Raw genomic sequence first — 20880 nt, forward strand, 5'->3', positions numbered from 1 at the left:
TCCGATTCAATTTCTGTGTTTCATCGTCAGTAAGAAGGTCCTAGGGATACAGTAAACCTGACGTCAAGCATCGTAATGTAAAACTGGCCGCACAGGAAAGGTTCAAATCATAGAATGTGAGAAGAGTCAGTCCTCTTGTACTTAGGACGGCATTGTGCTTTTTGTAATTAATTCCGATGCAATTTCTGTGTTTCATCGCTAATTAGAACGTCCAAGGAATATAGTAAACCTGAAGTGAAGCATCGGAATCTAAAACTGGTCTCACTGGAAAGGTTCAAATCATAGAAAGTAAGAAGAGTCAGTCTTCTCGAATTTATTTTGGCATTGTGCCTTTTGCATAATTCCGATACAATTTCTGTGTTTCATCGTCAATTAGAAGGTCCAAGGGGTACAGTAAACCTTAAGTGTCGCATCGGAATGTAAATATGGTCTCACAGGAAAGGTTCAATACATAGACAGTAAGAAGAGTCGGTCTTCTAGTACATAAGTCGGCATTGTGCCTTTTGCATTTAATTCCGATGCAATTTCTATGTGTCATCGTCAACAAGAAGGTGCAAGGGATACAGTAAACCTGAAGCGAAGCATCGATATCTAAAACTGGTCCCACAGGAAAGGCGCAAAGCATTGACAGTAAGAAGAGGCAGTCTTCTTGTGCTTAAGTCGGCATTCTGCCTTTTGTATTTAATTCTGATGCAATTTCTGTGTTTCATTGTCAATAAGAAGGTCCAAGGAATACAGTAAACCTGAAGTGTAGCATCGGAATCTAAAACTGGTCTCACAGGAAAGTTTCAAATCATAGACAGTAAGAAGAGTCAGTATTCTAGTACTTAAGTCTTCATTGTACATTTTGTACTTCATTCCGATTCAATTTCTATGTTTTCTCGTCAATACGATGCTCCAAGGGATACAGTAAACCTGAAGTGAAGCATCGGAATCTAAAACTGGCCTCACAGGAAGGGTTCGAATCATAGAATGTATGAAGAGTCAGTCTTCTTCTACTTATGTCATCATTGAGCCTTTTGAATTTAATTCCGATGTAACTTCTGCGTTTCATCGTCAATAAGATGGTCCAAGAGATACAGTAAACCTGAAGTGAAGCATCGATATCTAAAACTGAACTCTCAGGAAATGCTCAAATCATAGAATGTAAGAAGAGTCACTCCTCTTGAAATTAAGTCAGCATTGTGCCTTTTGTATTTAATTCCGATGCAATTTCTGTGATTCACCGTCAATAAGAAGGTCCAAGCTATACAGTAAAGATGAAATGAAGAATCGGAATCTAAAACCTGTCTCACAGGAAAGGCTCAAATCATAGGATGTAAGTGGAGTCAGTCGTCTTGTACTTAAGTCGGCACTGTGCATTTTGTATTTAATTCCGATGCAATTTCTGCGTTTCATCGTCAATAAGAAGGTCCAAGAGATACAGTAAACCTGAAGTGAAGCATCGATATCTAAAACTGGTCTCACAGGAAAGGCTCAAACATTGACAGTAAGAAGAGGCAGTCTTCTTGTTCTTAAGTCGGTATTGTGCCTTTTGTATTTAATTCTGATGCAATTTCTGTGTTTCATCGTCAATAAAAAGGTCCAAGGGATGCAGTAAACCTGAAGTGAAGCATCGGAATCTAAAATTGGTCTCACAGGAAAGGTTCAAAGCATAGACAGTAAGAAGAGTCAGTCTTCTAGCAGTTAAGTCGGCATTGTATCTTTTGTACTTAATTCCGATGCAATTTCTGTGTTGCATCGTCAATAAGAAGGTCCAAGGGATACAGTAAACCAAAGGTAAAGCATCGGACCCTAAAACCTGTCTCACAGGAAAGGTTCAAATCATAGAATGTAAGAAAAGTCAGTCTTCTTGTACTTAAGTCGACATTGTGCATTTTGTATTTAATTCCGATGTAATTTCCGTGTTTCATAGTCAATAAGAAGGTCCAAGGGATACAGTAAACCAGAAGTGAAGCCGCGATTTCTAAAACTGGTCTCACAGGAGAGGTTCAAAACATAGATACTAAGAAGAGACAGTCTTCTTGTACTTACATCGTCATTGTGCCTTTTGTATTTAATTCCGATGCAATTTCAGTGTTTCATCGTCAATAAGAAGGTCCAAGAGATACAGTATAACTGAAGTGAAGCATCGATTTCTAAAACACCTCTCACAGGAGAGGTTCAAATCATAGACAGTAAGAAGAGTCAGTCTTCTTGTACATAAGACGGCTTTGTGCCTTTTGTATCTAATTCCGATGCAATTTCTGTGATTCACCGTCAATAAGAAGGTCCAAGCTATACAGTAAAGATGAATTGAAGAATCGGAAACTAAAACCTGTCTCACAGGAAAGGCTCAAATCATAGGATGTAAGTGGAGTCAGTCGTCTTGTACTTAAGTCGGCACTGTGCATTTTGTATTTAATTCCGATGCAATTTCTGCGTTTCATCGTCAATAAGAAGGTCCCAGGGATACAGTAAACCTGAAGTGAAGCATCGATATCTAAAACTGGTCTCACAGGAAAGGCTCAAACATTGACAGTAGGAAGAGGCAGTCTTCTTGTGCTTAAGTCGGTATTGTGCCTTTTGTATTTAATTCTGATGCAATTTCTGTGTTTCATCGTCAATAAGAAGGTCCAAGGGATGCAGTAAACCGGAATTGAAGCATCGGAATCTAAAATTGGTCTCACAGGAAAGGTTCAAAACATAGACAGTAAGAAGTGTCAGTCTTCTAGCAGTTAAGTCGGCATTGTGTTTTTTGTACTTAATTCCGATGCAATTTCTGTGTTTCATCGTCAATAAGAAGGTCCAAGGGATACAGTAAACCAAAGGTAAAGCATCGGACCCTAAAACCTGTCTCACAGGAAAGGTTCAAATCATAGAATGTAAGAAAAGTCAGTCTTCTTGTAATTAAGTCGACATTGTGCATTTTGTATTTAATTCCGATGTAATTTCCGCGTTTCATAGTCAATAAGAAGGTCCAAGGGATACAGTACACCTGAAGTGAAGCATCGATATCTAAAACTGCTCTCAGTTAAAAGGCTCAAATCATAGAATGTAAGAAGGGTCAGTCTTCTAGTACTAAAGTCGGTATTGTGCCTTTTGTATTTATTTGCGATGCAATGTCTGTGTTTCATCGTCAATAAGATGGTCCAAGGGATACAGTAAACCTGAAGTGAAACATCGGAAACTAAAATAGGTATCACAGGAATGGTTCAAAACATAGACAGTATGAGGAGTCAGTCCGCTTGTACCTATGTCGGCATTGTGCGATTTGTATTTAATTCCGATGTAATATTTCTGTTTCATCGTCAATAAGATGCTCCAAGGGATACAGTAAACCTGAAGTGAAGCATCGATATGTAAAACTATTCTCACAGGCAACGCTCAAATCATAAAATGTAAGAAGAGTCAGTCCTCTTGTACTTAAGTTGGCATTCTGAATAGTGTATTTAATTCAGATTCAATTTCTATGTTTCATCGTCAATAAGAAGGTCCAAGGGATGCAATAAACCTGAAGTGAAGCATCGGAATCTAAAACTGGTCTCACAAGACAGATTCAAATCATATAATGTAAGATGAGTCAGTCTTCTAGTACGTAAGTCGGCATTGTGTCTTTTGTATTTAATTCCGATTCAATTTCTGTGTTTCATCGTCAGTAAGAAGGTCCTAGGGATACAGTAAACCTGACGTCAAGCATCGTAATGTAAAACTGGCCTCACAGGAAAGGTTCAAATCATAGAATGTGAGAAGAGTCAGTCCTCTTGTCTTAGGACGGCATTGTGCTTTTTGTAATTAATTCCGATGCAATTTCTGTGTTTCATCGCCAATTAGAACGTCCAAGGAATATAGTAAACCTGAAGTGAAGCATCGGAATCTAAAACTGGTCTCACTGGAAAGGTTCAAATCATAGAAAGTAAGAAGAGTCAGTCTTCTCGAATTTATTTCGGCATTGTGCCTTTTGCATAATTCCGATACAATTTCTGTGTTTCATCGTCAATTAGAAGGTCCAAGGGGTACAGTAAACCTTAAGTGTCGCATCGGAATGTAAATATGGTCTCACAGGAAAGGTTCAATACATAGACAGTAAGAAGAGTCGGTCTTCTAGTACATAAGTCGGCATTGTGCCTTTTGCATTTAATTCCGATGCAATTTCTATGTGTCATCGTCAACAAGAAGGTGCAAGGGATACAGTAAACCTGAAGCGAAGCATCGATATCTAAAACTGGTCCCACAGGAAAGGCGCAAAGCATTGACAGTAAGAAGAGGCAGTCTTCTTGTGCTTAAGTCGGCATTCTGCCTTTTGTATTTAATTCTGATGCAATTTCTGTGTTTCATTGTCAATAAGAAGGTCCAAGGAATACAGTAAACCTGAAGTGTAGCATCGGAATCTAAAACTGGTCTCACAGGAAAGTTTCAAATCATAGACAGTAAGAAGAGTCAGTATTCTAGTACTTAAGTCTTCATTGTACATTTTGTACTTCATTCCGATTCAATTTCTATGTTTTCTCGTCAATACGATGCTCCAAGGGATACAGTAAACCTGAAGTGAAGCATCGGAATCTAAAACTGGCCTCACAGGAACGGTTCGAATCATAGAATGTATGAAGAGTCAGTCATCTTCTACTTATGTCATCATTGAGCCTTTTGAATTTAATTCCGATGTAACTTCTGCGTTTCATCGTCAATAAGATGGTCCAAGAGATACAGTAAACCTGAAGTGAAGCATCGATATCTAAAACTGAACTCTCAGGAAAGGCTCAAATCATAGAATGTAAGAAGAGTCACTCCTCTTGAAATTAAGTCAGCATTGTGCCTTTTGTATTTAATTCCAATGCAATTTCTGTGATTCACCGTCAATAAGAAGGTCCAAGCTATACAGTAAAGATGAAATGAAGAATCGGAATCTAAAACCTGTCTCACAGGAAAGGCTCAAATCATAGGATGTAAGTGGAGTCAGTCGTCTTGTACTTAAGTCGGCACTGTGCATTTTGTATTTAATTCCGATGCAATTTCTGCGTTTCATCGTCAATAAGAAGGTCCAAGAGATACAGTAAACCTGAAGTGAAGCATCGATATCTAAAACTGGTCTCACAGGAAAGGCTCAAACATTGACAGTAAGAAGAGGCAGTCTTCTTGTTCTTAAGTCGGTATTGTGCCTTTTGTATTTAATTCTGATGCAATTTCTGTGTTTCATCGTCAATAAAAAGGTCCAAGGGATGCAGTAAACCTGAAGTGAAGCATCGGAATCTAAAATTGGTCTCACAGGAAAGGTTCAAAGCATAGACAGTAAGAAGAGTCAGTCTTCTAGCAGTTAAGTCGGCATTGTATCTTTTGTACTTAATTCCGATGCAATTTCTGTGTTGCATCGTCAATAAGAAGGTCCAAGGGATACAGTAAACCAAAGGTAAAGCATCGGACCCTAAAACCTGTCTCACATGAAAGGTTCAAATCATAGAATGTAAGAAAAGTCAGTCTTCTTGTACTTAAGTCGACATTGTGCATTTTGTATTTAATTCCGATGTAATTTCCGTGTTTCATAGTCAATAAGAAGGTCCAAGGGATACAGTAAACCAGAAGTGAAGCCGCGATTTCTAAAACTGGTCTCACAGGAGAGGTTCAAAACATAGATACTAAGAAGAGACAGTCTTCTTGTACTTACATCGTCATTGTGCCTTTTGTATTTAATTCCGATGCAATTTCAGTGTTTCATCGTCAATAAGAAGGTCCAAGGGATACAGTATACCTGAAGTGAAGCATCGATTTCTAAAACACCTCTCACAGGAGAGGTTCAAATCATAGACAGTAAGAAGAGTCAGTCTTCTTGTACATAAGACGGCTTTGTGCCTTTTGTATCTAATTCCGATGCAATTTCTGTGATTCACCGTCAATAAGAAGGTCCAAGCTATACAGTAAAGATGAATTGAAGAATCGGAAACTAAAACCTGTCTCACAGGAAAGGCTCAAATCATAGGATGTAAGTGGAGTCAGTCGTCTTGTACTTAAGTCGGCACTGTGCATTTTGTATTTAATTCCGATGCAATTTCTGCGTTTCATCGTCAATAAGAAGGTCCCAGGGATACAGTAAACCTGAAGTGAAGCATCGATATCTAAAACTGGTCTCACAGGAAAGGCTCAAACATTGACAGTAGGAAGAGGCAGTCTTCTTGTGCTTAAGTCGGTATTGTGCCTTTTGTATTTAATTCTGATGCAATTTCTGTGTTTCATCGTCAATAAGAAGGTCCAAGGGATGCAGTAAACCGGAATTGAAGTATCGGAATCTAAAATTTGTCTCACAGGAAAGGTTCAAAACATAGACAGTAAGAAGTGTCAGTCTTCTAGCAGTTAAGTCGGCATTGTGTTTTTTGTACTTAATTCCGATGCAATTTCTGTGTTTCATCGTCAATAAGAAGGTCCAAGGGATACAGTAAACCATAGGTAAAGCATCGGACCCTAAAACCTGTCTCACATGAAAGGTTCAAATCATAGAATGTAAGAAAAGTCAGTCTTCTTGTAATTAAGTCGACATTGTGCATTTTGTATTTAATTCCGATGTAATTTCCGCGTTTCATAGTCAATAAGAAGGTCCAAGGGATACAGTACACCTGAAGTGAAGCATCGATATCTAAAACTGCTCTCAGTTAAAAGGCTCAAATCATAGAATGTAAGAAGGGTCAGTCTTATAGTACTAAAGTCGGTATTGTGCCTTTTGTATTTATTTGCGATGCAATGTCTGTGTTTCATCGTCAATAAGATGGTCCAAGGGATACAGTAAACCTGAAGTGAAACATCGGAAACTAAAATAGGTATCACAGGAATGGTTCAAAACATAGACAGTATGAGGAGTCAGTCCGCTTGTACCTATGTCGGCATTGTGCGATTTGTATTTAATTCCGATGTAATATTTCTGTTTCATCGTCAATAAGATGCTCCAAGGGATACAGTAAACCTGAAGTGAAGCATCGATATGTAAAACTATTCTCACAGGCAACGCTCAAATCATAAAATGTAAGAAGAGTCAGTCCTCTTGTACTTAAGTTGGCATTCTGAATAGTGTATTTAATTCAGATTCAATTTCTATGTTTCATCGTCAATAAGAAGGTCCAAGGGATGCAATAAACCTGAAGTGAAGCATCGGAATCTAAAACTGGTCTCACAAGACAGATTCAAATCATATAATGTAAGATGAGTCAGTCTTCTAGTACGTAAGTCGGCATTGTGTCTTTTGTATTTAATTCCGATTCAATTTCTGTGTTTCATCGTCAGTAAGAAGGTCCTAGGGATACAGTAAACCTGACGTCAAGCATCGTAATGTAAAACTGGCCGCACAGGAAAGGTTCAAATCATAGAATGTGAGAAGAGTCAGTCCTCTTGTACTTAGGACGGCATTGTGCTTTTTGTAATTAATTCCGATGCAATTTCTGTGTTTCATCGCTAATTAGAACGTCCAAGGAATATAGTAAACCTGAAGTGAAGCATCGGAATCTAAAACTGGTCTCACTGGAAAGGTTCAAATCATAGAAAGTAAGAAGAGTCAGTCTTCTCGAATTTATTTCGGCATTGTGCCTTTTGCATAATTCCGATACAATTTCTGTGTTTCATCGTCAATTAGAAGGTCCAAGGGGTACAGTAAAAATTAAGTGTCGCATCGGAATGTAAATATGGTCTCACAGGAAAGGTTCAATACATAGACAGTAAGAAGAGTCGGTCTTCTAGTACATAAGTCGGCATTGTGCCTTTTGCATTTAATTCCGATGCAATTTCTATGTGTCATCGTCAACAAGAAGGTGCAAGGGATACAGTAAACCTGAAGCGAAGCATCGATATCTAAAACTGGTCCCACAGGAAAGGCGCAAAGCATTGACAGTAAGAAGAGGCAGTCTTCTTGTGCTTAAGTCGGCATTCTGCCTTTTGTATTTAATTCTGATGCAATTTCTGTGTTTCATTGTCAATAAGAAGGTCCAAGGAATACAGTAAACCTGAAGTGTAGCATCGGAATCTAAAACTGGTCTCACAGGAAAGTTTCAAATCATAGACAGTAAGAAGAGTCAGTATTCTAGTACTTAAGTCTTCATTGTACATTTTGTACTTCATTCCGATTCAATTTCTATGTTTTCTCGTCAATACGATGCTCCAAGGGATACAGTAAACCTGAAGTGAAGCATCGGAATCTAAAACTGGCCTCACAGGAAGGGTTCGAATCATAGAATGTATGAAGAGTCAGTCTTCTTCTACTTATGTCATCATTGAGCCTTTTGAATTTAATTCCGATGTAACTTCTGCGTTTCATCGTCAATAAGATGGTCCAAGAGATACAGTAAACCTGAAGTGAAGCATCGATATCTAAAACTGAACTCTCAGGAAAGGCTCAAATCATAGAATGTAAGAAGAGTCACTCCTCTTGAAATTAAGTCAGCATTGTGCCTTTTGTATTTAATTCCGATGCAATTTCTGTGATTCACCGTCAATAAGAAGGTCCAAGCTATACAGTAAAGATGAAATGAAGAATCGGAATCTAAAACCTGTCTCACAGGAAAGGCTCAAATCATAGGATGTAAGTGGAGTCAGTCGTCTTGTACTTAAGTCGGCACTGTGCATTTTGTATTTAATTCCGATGCAATTTCTGCGTTTCATCGTCAATAAGAAGGTCCAAGAGATACAGTAAACCTGAAGTGAAGCATCGATATCTAAAACTGGTCTCACAGGAAAGGCTCAAACATTGACAGTAAGAAGAGGCAGTCTTCTTGTTCTTAAGTCGGTATTGTGCCTTTTGTATTTAATTCTGATGCAATTTCTGTGTTTCATCGTCAATAAAAAGGTCCAAGGGATGCAGTAAACCTGAAGTGAAGCATCGGAATCTAAAATTGGTCTCACAGGAAAGGTTCAAAGCATAGACAGTAAGAAGAGTCAGTCTTCTAGCAGTTAAGTCGGCATTGTATCTTTTGTACTTAATTCCGATGCAATTTCTGTGTTGCATCGTCAATAAGAAGGTCCAAGGGATACAGTAAACCAAAGGTAAAGCATCGGACCCTAAAACCTGTCTCACAGGAAAGGTTCAAATCATAGAATGTAAGAAAAGTCAGTCTTCTTGTACTTAAGTCGACATTGTGCATTTTGTATTTAATTCCGATGTAATTTCCGTGTTTCATAGTCAATAAGAAGGTCCAAGGGATACAGTAAACCAGAAGTGAAGCCGCGATTTCTAAAACTGGTCTCACAGGAGAGGTTCAAAACATAGATACTAAGAAGAGACAGTCTTCTTGTACTTACATCGTCATTGTGCCTTTTGTATTTAATTCCGATGCAATTTCAGTGTTTCATCGTCAATAAGAAGGTCCAAGGGATACAGTATACCTGAAGTGAAGCATCGATTTCTAAAACACCTCTCACAGGAGAGGTTCAAATCATAGACAGTAAGAAGAGTCAGTCTTCTTGTACATAAGACGGCTTTGTGCCTTTTGTATCTAATTCCGATGCAATTTCTGTGATTCACCGTCAATAAGAAGGTCCAAGCTATACAGTAAAGATGAATTGAAGAATCGGAAACTAAAACCTGTCTCACAGGAAAGGCTCAAATCATAGGATGTAAGTGGAGTCAGTCGTCTTGTACTTAAGTCGGCACTGTGCATTTTGTATTTAATTCCGATGCAATTTCTGCGTTTCATCGTCAATAAGAAGGTCCCAGGGATACAGTAAACCTGAAGTGAAGCATCGATATCTAAAACTGGTCTCACAGGAAAGGCTCAAACATTGACAGTAGGAAGAGGCAGTCTTCTTGTGCTTAAGTCGGTATTGTGCCTTTTGTATTTAATTCTGATGCAATTTCTGTGTTTCATCGTCAATAAGAAGGTCCAAGGGATGCAGTAAACCGGAATTGAAGCATCGGAATCTAAAATTGGTCTCACAGGAAAGGTTCAAAACATAGACAGTAAGAAGTGTCAGTCTTCTAGCAGTTAAGTCGGCATTGTGTTTTTTGTACTTAATTCCGATGCAATTTCTGTGTTTCATCGTCAATAAGAAGGTCCAAGGGATACAGTAAACCAAAGGTAAAGCATCGGACCCTAAAACCTGTCTCACAGGAAAGGTTCAAATCATAGAATGTAAGAAAAGTCAGTCTTCTTGTAATTAAGTCGACATTGTGCATTTTGTATTTAATTCCGATGTAATTTCCGCGTTTCATAGTCAATAAGAAGGTCCAAGGGATACAGTACACCTGAAGTGAAGCATCGATATCTAAAACTGCTCTCAGTTAAAAGGCTCAAATCATAGAATGTAAGAAGGGTCAGTCTTCTAGTACTAAAGTCGGTATTGTGCCTTTTGTATTTATTTGCGATGCAATGTCTGTGTTTCATCGTCAATAAGATGGTCCAAGGGATACAGTAAACCTGAAGTGAAACATCGGAAACTAAAATAGGTATCACAGGAATGGTTCAAAACATAGACAATATGAGGAGTCAGTCCGCTTGTACCTATGTCGGCATTGTGCGATTTGTATTTAATTCCGATGTAATATTTCTGTTTCATCGTCAATAAGATGCTCCAAGGGATACAGTAAACCTGAAGTGAAGCATCGATATGTAAAACTATTCTCACAGGCAACGCTCAAATCATAAAATGTAAGAAGAGTCAGTCCTCTTGTACTTAAGTTGGCATTCTGAATAGTGTATTTAATTCAGATTCAATTTCTATGTTTCATCGTCAATAAGAAGGTCCAAGGGATGCAATAAACCTGAAGTGAAGCATCGGAATCTAAAACTGGTCTCACAAGACAGATTCAAATCATATAATGTAAGATGAGTCAGTCTTCTAGTACGTAAGTCGGCATTGTGTCTTTTGTATTTAATTCCGATTCAATTTCTGTGTTTCATCGTCAGTAAGAAGGTCCTAGGGATACAGTAAACCTGACGTCAAGCATCGTAATGTAAAACTGGCCTCACAGGAAAGGTTCAAATCATAGAATGTGAGAAGAGTCAGTCCTCTTGTACTTAGGACGGCATTGTGCTTTTTGTAATTAATTCCGATGCAATTTCTGTGTTTCATCGCCAATTAGAACGTCCAAGGAATATAGTAAACCTGAAGTGAAGCATCGGAATCTAAAACTGGTCTCACTGGAAAGGTTCAAATCATAGAAAGTAAGAAGAGTCAGTCTTCTCGAATTTATTTCGGCATTGTGCCTTTTGCATAATTCCGATACAATTTCTGTGTTTCATCGTCAATTAGAAGGTCCAAGGGGTACAGTAAACCTTAAGTGTCGCATCGGAATGTAAATATGGTCTCACAGGAAAGGTTCAATACATAGACAGTAAGAAGAGTCGGTCTTCTAGTACATAAGTCGGCATTGTGCCTTTTGCATTTAATTCCGATGCAATTTCTATGTGTCATCGTCAACAAGAAGGTGCAAGGGATACAGTAAACCTGAAGCGAAGCATCGATATCTAAAACTGGTCCCACAGGAAAGGCGCAAAGCATTGACAGTAAGAAGAGGCAGTCTTCTTGTGCTTAAGTCGGCAATCTGCCTTTTGTATTTAATTCTGATGCAATTTCTGTGTTTCATTGTCAATAAGAAGGTCCAAGGAATACAGTAAACCTGAAGTGTAGCATCGGAATCTAAAACTGGTCTCACAGGAAAGTTTCAAATCATAGACAGTAAGAAGAGTCAGTATTCTAGTACTTAAGTCTTCATTGTACATTTTGTACTTCATTCCGATTCAATTTCTATGTTTTCTCGTCAATACGATGCTCCAAGGGATACAGTAAACCTGAAGTGAAGCATCGGAATCTAAAACTGGCCTCACAGGAAGGGTTCGAATCATAGAATGTATGAAGAGTCAGTCTTCTTCTACTTATGTCATCATTGAGCCTTTTGAATTTAATTCCGATGTAACTTCTGCGTTTCATCGTCAATAAGATGGTCCAAGAGATACAGTAAACCTGAAGTGAAGCATCGATATCTAAAACTGAACTCTCAGGAAAGGCTCAAATCATAGAATGTAAGAAGAGTCACTCCTCTTGAAATTAAGTCAGCATTGTGCCTTTTGTATTTAATTCCGATGCAATTTCTGTGATTCACCGTCAATAAGAAGGTCCAAGCTATACAGTAAAGATGAAATGAAGAATCGGAATCTAAAACCTGTCTCACAGGAAAGGCTCAAATCATAGGATGTAAGTGGAGTCAGTCGTCTTGTACTTAAGTCGGCACTGTGCATTTTGTATTTAATTCCGATGCAATTTCTGCGTTTCATCGTCAATAAGAAGGTCCAAGAGATACAGTAAACCTGAAGTGAAGCATCGATATCTAAAACTGGTCTCACAGGAAAGGCTCAAACATTGACAGTAAGAAGAGGCAGTCTTCTTGTTCTTAAGTCGGTATTGTGCCTTTTGTATTTAATTCTGATGCAATTTCTGTGTTTCATCGTCAATAAAAAGGTCCAAGGGATGCAGTAAACCTGAAGTGAAGCATCGGAATCTAAAATTGGTCTCACAGGAAAGGTTCAAAGCATAGACAGTAAGAAGAGTCAGTCTTCTAGCAGTTAAGTCGGCATTGTATCTTTTGTACTTAATTCCGATGCAATTTCTGTGTTGCATCGTCAATAAGAAGGTCCAAGGGATACAGTAAACCAAAGGTAAAGCATCGGACCCTAAAACCTGTCTCACAGGAAAGGTTCAAATCATAGAATGTAAGAAAAGTCAGTCTTCTTGTACTTAAGTCGACATTGTGCATTTTGTATTTAATTCCGTTGTAATTTCCGTGTTTCATAGTCAATAAGAAGGTCCAAGGGATACAGTGAACCTGAAGTGAAGCATCGGAATCTAAAACAGGTCTCACAGGAAAGCGTCAGACCATAGAATGTAAGAAGATTCAGTACTCTTGTACTTAAGTCGGCATTGTGCCTTTTATATTTAATTCCGATGCAATTTCTCTGTTTCATCGTCAAAAAGAAGGTCCAAAGGATACACTAAACCTGAAGTGAAGATTCGGAATTTAAACTGGTCTCTCAGGAAAGGTTCAATACGTAGGCAGTAAGATGTGTCAGTCTTTTTGTACTTAAGTCGGCATTGTGCTTTTTGTATTTAATCCCGATGCAATTTCTGTGTTTCATCGCCAATAAGAAGGACCAAGGGATACAGTAAACCTGAAGTGAAGCATCGATACCTAAAACTGGTCTCACAGGAAAGGCACAAAGCATAGACAGTAAGAAGCGTCAGTCTTCTTTTACCTAAGTCGGCATTGTGCAATTGTATTTAATTCCGATATAATTTCTGTGTTTCATCGTCTATAAGAAGGTCCAAGGGATACAGTAAACCCGAAGTGAAGCATCGGAATCTAAAACTGTTTTCACAGGAAAGGTTCAATACATAGGCAGTAAGAAGTGTCAGTCTTCTTGTACTTAAGTCGGCATTGGGGCTTTTGTATTTCATTCCGATGCAATATCTGTGTTTCATCGTCCATAAGAAGGTCCAAGGGATACAGTAAGCCTTAAGTGAAGCATCAATATCTAAAACTGGTCTCACTGGAAAGTCTCAAATCATAGAAAGTAAGAGGAGTCAGTCCTCTTGTACTTAAGTCGGCATTGTGCCTTTTGTATTTAATTCCGATGCAATTGCTGTGTTTCATCGTCAATAAGAAGGTCCAAGGGATACAGTAAACCTAAAGTGAAGCATCGATATCTAAAACTGGTCTCACAGGAAAGGCACAAAAGCATAGACGGTAAGAAGAGTCAGTCTTCTTGTACATAAGTCGGCATTGAGCCTTCTGTATTTAATTACGATGCAATTTCTGTGTTTCATCGTCAATAACAAAGTCCAAGGGATACAGTAAATCTTAAGTGAAGCTTTGATATATAAAACTGGGCCCTCAGAAAAATCCTCAAATCATAGAATGTAAGAAGTGTCAGTCCTCTTGTACTTAAGCCGACATTGTGCATTTTGTATTTAATTCCGATGCAATTTCTGTGTTTCATCGTCTATAAGAAGGTCCAAGGGATACAGTAAACCTGAAGTGTAGCATAAGTATCTAAAACTGGTCTCACTGGAAAGGCTCAAGGCATAGACAGTAAGAAGAGACAGTCATCTTTTACTTAAGTCGGCTTTGTGCCTTTGCATTTAATTTCGATGCAATTTCTGTGTTCCTCCGTCTATAAGAAGGTCCAGGGGATATAGTGAAATTAAAGTGAAGCATCGGAATCTAAAACTGGTCTCACTGGAAAAGTACAAAACATAGAAGGTAAGAATACCCAGTCTTTATGTACTTTAGTCGGCATTGTGCCTTTTGTATTTAATTCCGATGCAATTTATGTGTTTCATTGTCAATACGAAGGTCCAAGGAATACAGTAAGCGTAAAGTGGAGCATCGATATCTAAAACTGGTCTCTCAGGAAAATCCTGAAATCATAGAATGTAAGAAGAGTCAGTCCTCATGTACTTAAGTCTGCATTGTGCCTTTTTTATTTAATTCCGATGCAATTTCTGTGTTTCATCGTCAGTAAGAGGGTCCAAGGGACACAGTAAACCTGAAGTGAAACATCGATATCTAAAACTGGTCTCACAGGATAGGCTCAAATCTTAGAATGTAAGTAGAGTCAGTCCACCTGTACTTATGTCGGCATTGTGCCCTTTGTATTTAATTCCGATGCAATTTCTGTGTTTCATTTTCAGTAAGAGGGTCCAAGGTACACAGTAAACCTAAAGTGAAGCATCGGAATCTAAAACTGGTCCGACGGGAAAGGTTCAAAACATAGACAGTAAGTAGAGTCAGTCTTCTAGTCCTTAAATCGGCATTTTTCCTTTTGTATTCACTACCGATGCATTTTGTATGCTTCTTCGTCAGTAAGATGGTCCAAGGGATACTGTAAACCTGAAGTGATGCATCGATATCAAAAACTGGTCTCACAGGAAATGTTAAAATCTTAGACAGTAAGAACAGTCAGTCTTATTGTACTTAAGTCGGCATTGTTCCTTTTGTATTTAATTCCGGTGCAATTTCTGTGTTTCATCGTTAATATGAAGGTCCAAGGTATACAGGAAACCTGAAGTGAAACATCGACATCTAAAACTGGTCTCACAGGAAATGCTCAAATCATCAACAGTAAGAAGAGTCATTCCTCTTGTACTTAAGTCGGCATTATGCCTTTTGTAATTAATTCCGATGCAAAATGTGTTTCATCGTCAATATGTAGGTCTGATTGATTCAGTAAACCTGAAGTGAAGCATCGGAATCTAAAACTGATCTCACAGGGAAGGTTCAAAACATAGACAGTCAGAGCTGTCAGTCTCCTTGTATTTAAGTCCGCATTGTGCCTTTTGTATATAATGCCGATGCATTTTCTGTGTTTCGTCGTCAATAAGAAGGTCCAAAAGATTCAGTAAACCTGAAGAGAAGCATCGGAATCTCAAACTGGTCTCACAGGAAAGGTTCAAAACATAGACAGTAAGAAGTGTCAGTCTTCTTGTACTTAAGTCCGCATTGGGCCATTTGTCTTTAATGCCGATGCAATTTCGGTGTTTTATCGTCATTAAGAAGTTCCAAGTGATACAGTAACCCTGAAGTGAAGCATCGGAATCTAAAACTGGTCTCACAGGAGAGGTTCAAAACACAGACAGTAAGAGGAGTCAGACTTCATGTACTTAAGTCGCCATTTTGCTTTTTGTATACAATTCCGATGCAACTTTTGTGTTTCATCGTCAATAAGAAGGTCCAAGGGATACAGTAAACCTCAAGTGAAGCATCGGAATCTAAAACTGGTCTCACAGGAAAGACTGAAATCATAGAATGTAAGAAGACTCAGTCCTCTTGTACTTATGTCGGCATTGTGCCTTTTGTATTTAATTTCGATGCAATTTCTGTGCATCATCGACAGTAAGAAGGTCCAAGGGATACAGTAAAACTTAATTGAAGCATCGGTATCTAAAACTGGTCTCACAGGAAATGTCCAAAACATAGACAGTAAGAAGAGTCAGTCTTCTTGTACTTAAGTCGACATTTAGCCTTTTGTAATTAATTCCTTGCATTTTCTGTGTTTCATTGTGAATAAGAAGGCCCAAGGGATACAGTAAACCTGAAGTGAAGCATCGATATCTAAAACTGGTCTCACAGGAAAGGCTCAAACCATAGAATGGAAGAAGAGCCAGTCCTCTTGCACTTAAGTCGGCATTGTGCCTTTTGTATTTAATTCCGATGCAGTTTCTGTGTTTCATCGTCAGTAAGAATGTCCAAGGGATACAGTAAACTTAAAGTGAAGCATCGTTATCTAAAAGTGGTCTAACAGGAAAGGCTCAAATCAGAGAATGTAAGAATACTCAGTCCTCCTGTACTAATGTCGGCATTGGGTCTTTTGTAATTAATTCCGATGCAATTCCTGTGTTTCATCGTCAATACGAAGATACAAGGGATACAGTAAACCTGAAGTGAAGCATCGATATCTAGAACTGGTCTCACAGGAAAGGCTCAACGCTTAGACGATGAGAAGAGTCAGTCTTCTTCTACTTAAGTCGGCATTGTGCCTTTGTATTTAATCCGATGCAATATCTGTGTTTCATCGTCAATAAGAATGTCCAAGGGATACAGTAAACGTGATGTGAAGCATCGATATCTAAAAGTGGTCTCACAGGAAAGGCTCAAATCAGAGAATGTAAGAAGAGTCAGTCCTCTTGTACTTAAGTCGGCATTGGGCCTTTTCTGTTTAATTCCGATGCAATTTCTGTGTTTCTTCGTCAATACGAAAGTCCAAGGGATACAGTAAACCTGAAGTGAAGCATCGATATCTAGAACTGGTCTCATAGGAAAGGCTCAATGCATAGACAATGAGAAGAGTCGGTCTTCTTGTACTTAAGTCGGGATTGTGCCTTTTGTATTTAATTGCGATGCAATTTCTGTTTTTCATCGTCAATAATAAGGTGCAAGAGATACAGTAAACCTGAAGTGAAGCATCGATATCTAAAATTGGCCTCATAGGATTGGCTCAAAGCATAGACAGTAAGGAATGTCAGTCTTCTTGTACATAAGTCGGTATTGTGCCTTTTGTATTTAATTCCGATGCCATTTCTGTGTTTCATCGTTAATAAGAGGGTCCAAGGGATACAGGAAACCTGAAGTGAAACATCGATATCTGTAACTGGTCTCACAGGAAAAGCTCAAATCAACAAAAGTAAGAAGAGTCAGTCTTCTTGTACTTAAGTCGTCATTGTGCCTTCTGTATTTAATTCCGATGCAAATTGTCTTTCATCGTCAATATGAAGGTCTGAGGGTTTCAGTGAACCTGAAGTGAAGCATCGGAATCTTAAACTGGTCTCACAGGGAAGGTTCAAAACATAGTCAGTAAGAAGTATCAGTTTTCTTGTACTTAATTCCCCAATGTGCGATTTGTATTTAATGCCGATGCAATTTCGGTGTTCCATCGTCATTAAGAAGTTCCAAGGGATACAGTAAACCTGAAGTGAAGCAGCGGAATCTAAAACTGGTCTCACAGGAAAGGTTCAAAACAGAGACAGTAAGAAGAGTCAGTCTTCTGGTAGTTAAGTCGACATTTTGCCTTTTGTAATTAATTCCGATGCAATTTCTGTGTTTCATTGAGAATAAGAAGGTCCAAGGGATACAGTAATCCTGAAGTGAAGCTTCGATATCTAAAACTGGTCTCACAGGAAAAGCTCAAATCATAGAATGTAAGAAGAGCCAGTCTTCTTGTACTTAAGTCGGCACTGTGCCTTTTGTATTTAATCCGATGCAATTTCTGTGTTTCATCGTCAATACGATGGTCCAAGAGATACAGTAAACGTGAAGTGAAGCATCGGAATCAAAGACTGGTCTCATAGGAAAGGTTCAAAACATAGACAGTAAGAAAAGTCAGTACTCTTGTACTTAAGTCGGCATTGTGCATTTTGTATTAAATTCCGATGCAATTTCTGTGTTTTATCGTCAATAAGATGGTCCAAGGGATACAGTAAACCTGAAGTGATGCATCGATACCCAAAACTGGTCTCACAGGAAAGTCTCAATGCATAGACAATAAGAAGAGTCAGTCTTCATGCACTTAAGTCGGCATTGTGAATGGTATATAATTCCGATGCAATTTCTGTGTTTCATCGTCAATAAGAAGGTCCAAGGGATACAGTAAACCTGAAGTGATGCAGTGTTAACAAAACTTGTCTCACAGAATAGTCTTAGATCATAAAATGTCAAAAGAGTCAGTCCTCTTGTACTTAAGTCGGCATTGTGCCTTTTGTATTTAATTCCGATGCAATTTCTGTGTTTCATGGTCCATATGAAGGTCCAAGAGATACAGTAAACCTGAAGTGAAGCATCGGAATCTAAAACTGGGCTCACAGGAAAGCCTCAAATCATAGAATGTAAGAAGAGTCAGTCCTCTTGTACTTTTGTCGGCATTGTGCCTTTTGTATTTAATTCCGAAGCAATTTCTGTGTTTCATCGACAATAAGAAGGTCCAAGGGATACAGTAAACCTGAAGTGAAGCATTGGAATCTTAAACTGGCCTCACAGGAACAGTTCAAAACATAGACAGTGAGAAGAGCCAGACTTCTTGTACTTAAGTCGGCATTTTGCCTTTTGTAATTATTTCCGATGCAATTTCAGTGTTTCATTATGAATAAGAATGTCAAAGGAATACTGTAAACCTGAAGTGAAGCATCGATATCTAGAACTGGTCTCACGGGAAAGGCTCAAATCATTGAATGTAAGAGGAGCCAGTCCTCTTGCACTTAAGTCGCCATTGAGCTTTTTGTATTTTATTCCGATGCTATTTCTGAGTTTCATCGTCAATAAGAAGGTCCAAGGGATACAGTAAACCTGAAATGAAGCATCGGAATCTAAGACTGGTCTCTCAGGAAAGGTTCAAAACATAGACAGTAAGAAGAGTCAGTCTTCATGTACTCAATTCGGCATTTTGCCTTTTGTATTAATTTACGATGCAATTTCTGAGTTTCATCGTCAACAAGATGGTCCAAGGGATAAAGTAAACCTGAAGTGATGCATCGGAATCTAAAACTAGTCTCACTGGGGAGAATCAAATCATAGAATGAAAGAAGAGTCAGTCCTCTTGTACTTATGTCGGCATTGTGCCTTTTGTATTTAACTCCGATGCAATTTCTGTGTTTCATCGTCAATAAGAAGGGCCAAGGGATGCAGTAAACCTGAAGAAGAGCATCGATATCTGGAACTGGTCTCACAGGAAAGGCTCAAAGCATAGACAGTAAGAAGAGTCAGTCTTCTTGTACTTAAGTCGGCACTGTGCCTTTTGTATTTAATAACTATGCAATTTCTGTGTTTCATCGTCAATACGAATGTCCAAGGGAGACAGTAAATCTGAAGTGAGACATCGATATCTAAAACTGGTCTCACAGTGAAGCCTCAAATCATAGCATATAAGAAGAGTCAGTCCTTTTGTTTTTAAGTCGTCATTGTACCTTTTGTATTTAATTCCGATGCAGTTTCTGTGTTTCATCGTCAATAAGAATGTATAAGGTATACAGTAAGTTTGAAGTGAAGCATCGATATCTAAAAGTGGTCACACAGGAAAGGCTTAAATCAGAGAATGTAAGAAGAGTCAGCACTCTTGTACTAAAGTCGGCATTGGGCCTTCTGTATTTAATTCCGATGCAATTTCTATGTTTCTTCGTCAATACGAAGGTCCAAGGGATACAGTATATCTGAAGTGAAGCATCGATATCTAGAACTGGTCTCACAGGAATTGCTAAACGCATAGACAATGAGAAGAGTCAGTCTTCTTGTACTTAAGTCGGCATTGTGCCTTTTGTGTTTAATCCGGTGCAATATCTGTGTTTCATCGTCAATACGATGAACCAAGGGCTACGGTAAACGTGAAGTAAAGCATCGGATTCTAAAACTGGTCTCATAGGAAAGTCTCATATCACAGAATGCTAGATGAGTCAGACCTCTTGTACTTAAGTCGGCTTTGTGCCTTTTTTATTTAATTCCGATGCAGTTTCTGTGTTTTATCGTCAATAAGAATGTCCAGGGGATACAGTAAACTTGGAGTGAAGAATCGATTTCTAAAAGTGGTCTCACTGGAAAGGCTCAAATCAGAGAATGTAAGAAGAGTCAGTACTCTTGTACTAAAGTCGGCATTGGGCCTTCTGTATTTAATTCCGATGCAATTTCTATGTTTCTTCGTCAATACGAAGGTCCAAGGGCTACAGTAAACCTGAAGTGAAGCATCGATATCTAGAACTGGTCTCACAGGAAAGACTCAGCGCATAGACAATGAGAAGAGTCAGTCTTCTTGCACTTAAGTCGGCATTGTGCCTTTTGTATTTAATTCCGATGCAATTTCTGTTTTCCATCGTCAATAAGAAGGTCCAAGGGATACAGTAAACCTGAAGTGAAGCATCGATATCTAAAACTGGCCTCTTAGGAAAGGCTCAAAGCATAGACAGTAAGAAATGTCAGTCATCTTGTACATAAGTCGGCATTGTGCCATTTGTATTTAATTCCGATGCCATTTCTGTGCTTCATCGTCAATAAGAAAGTCCAAGGGATACAGTAAACCTGAAATGGAGGATTGGAATCTAAAACTGGTCTCACAGGAACGGTTAAATACATAGACAGTAAGAAGAGTCTGTCTTCTTTTACTTAGGTCGGTATTGTGCCTTTCGTGTTTAGTTCCGATGCAATTTCTGTGTTTCATCATCAATAAGAATGTCAAAGGGATACAGTGAATCTGAAGTGAAGCATCCGCTTCTAAAACTGGTTCCACAGGAAAGGTTCAAAGTATAGACGGGAAGAAGGGTCAGTCTTCTTGTACTTAAGTCGGCATTGTGCCTTTTGTATTTAATACCTATACATTTTCTGTGTTTCATCTTCAATAAGAAGGTCCAAGGGATACAGTAAACCCGAAAGGAAGCATCGGTATCTATAACTGGTAGCACAGG

Source organism: Schistocerca americana, chromosome 3 (assembly GCF_021461395.2).
Source record: "Schistocerca americana isolate TAMUIC-IGC-003095 chromosome 3, iqSchAmer2.1, whole genome shotgun sequence".
In the NCBI taxonomy this organism is placed as follows: Eukaryota; Metazoa; Arthropoda; class Insecta; order Orthoptera; family Acrididae; genus Schistocerca; species Schistocerca americana.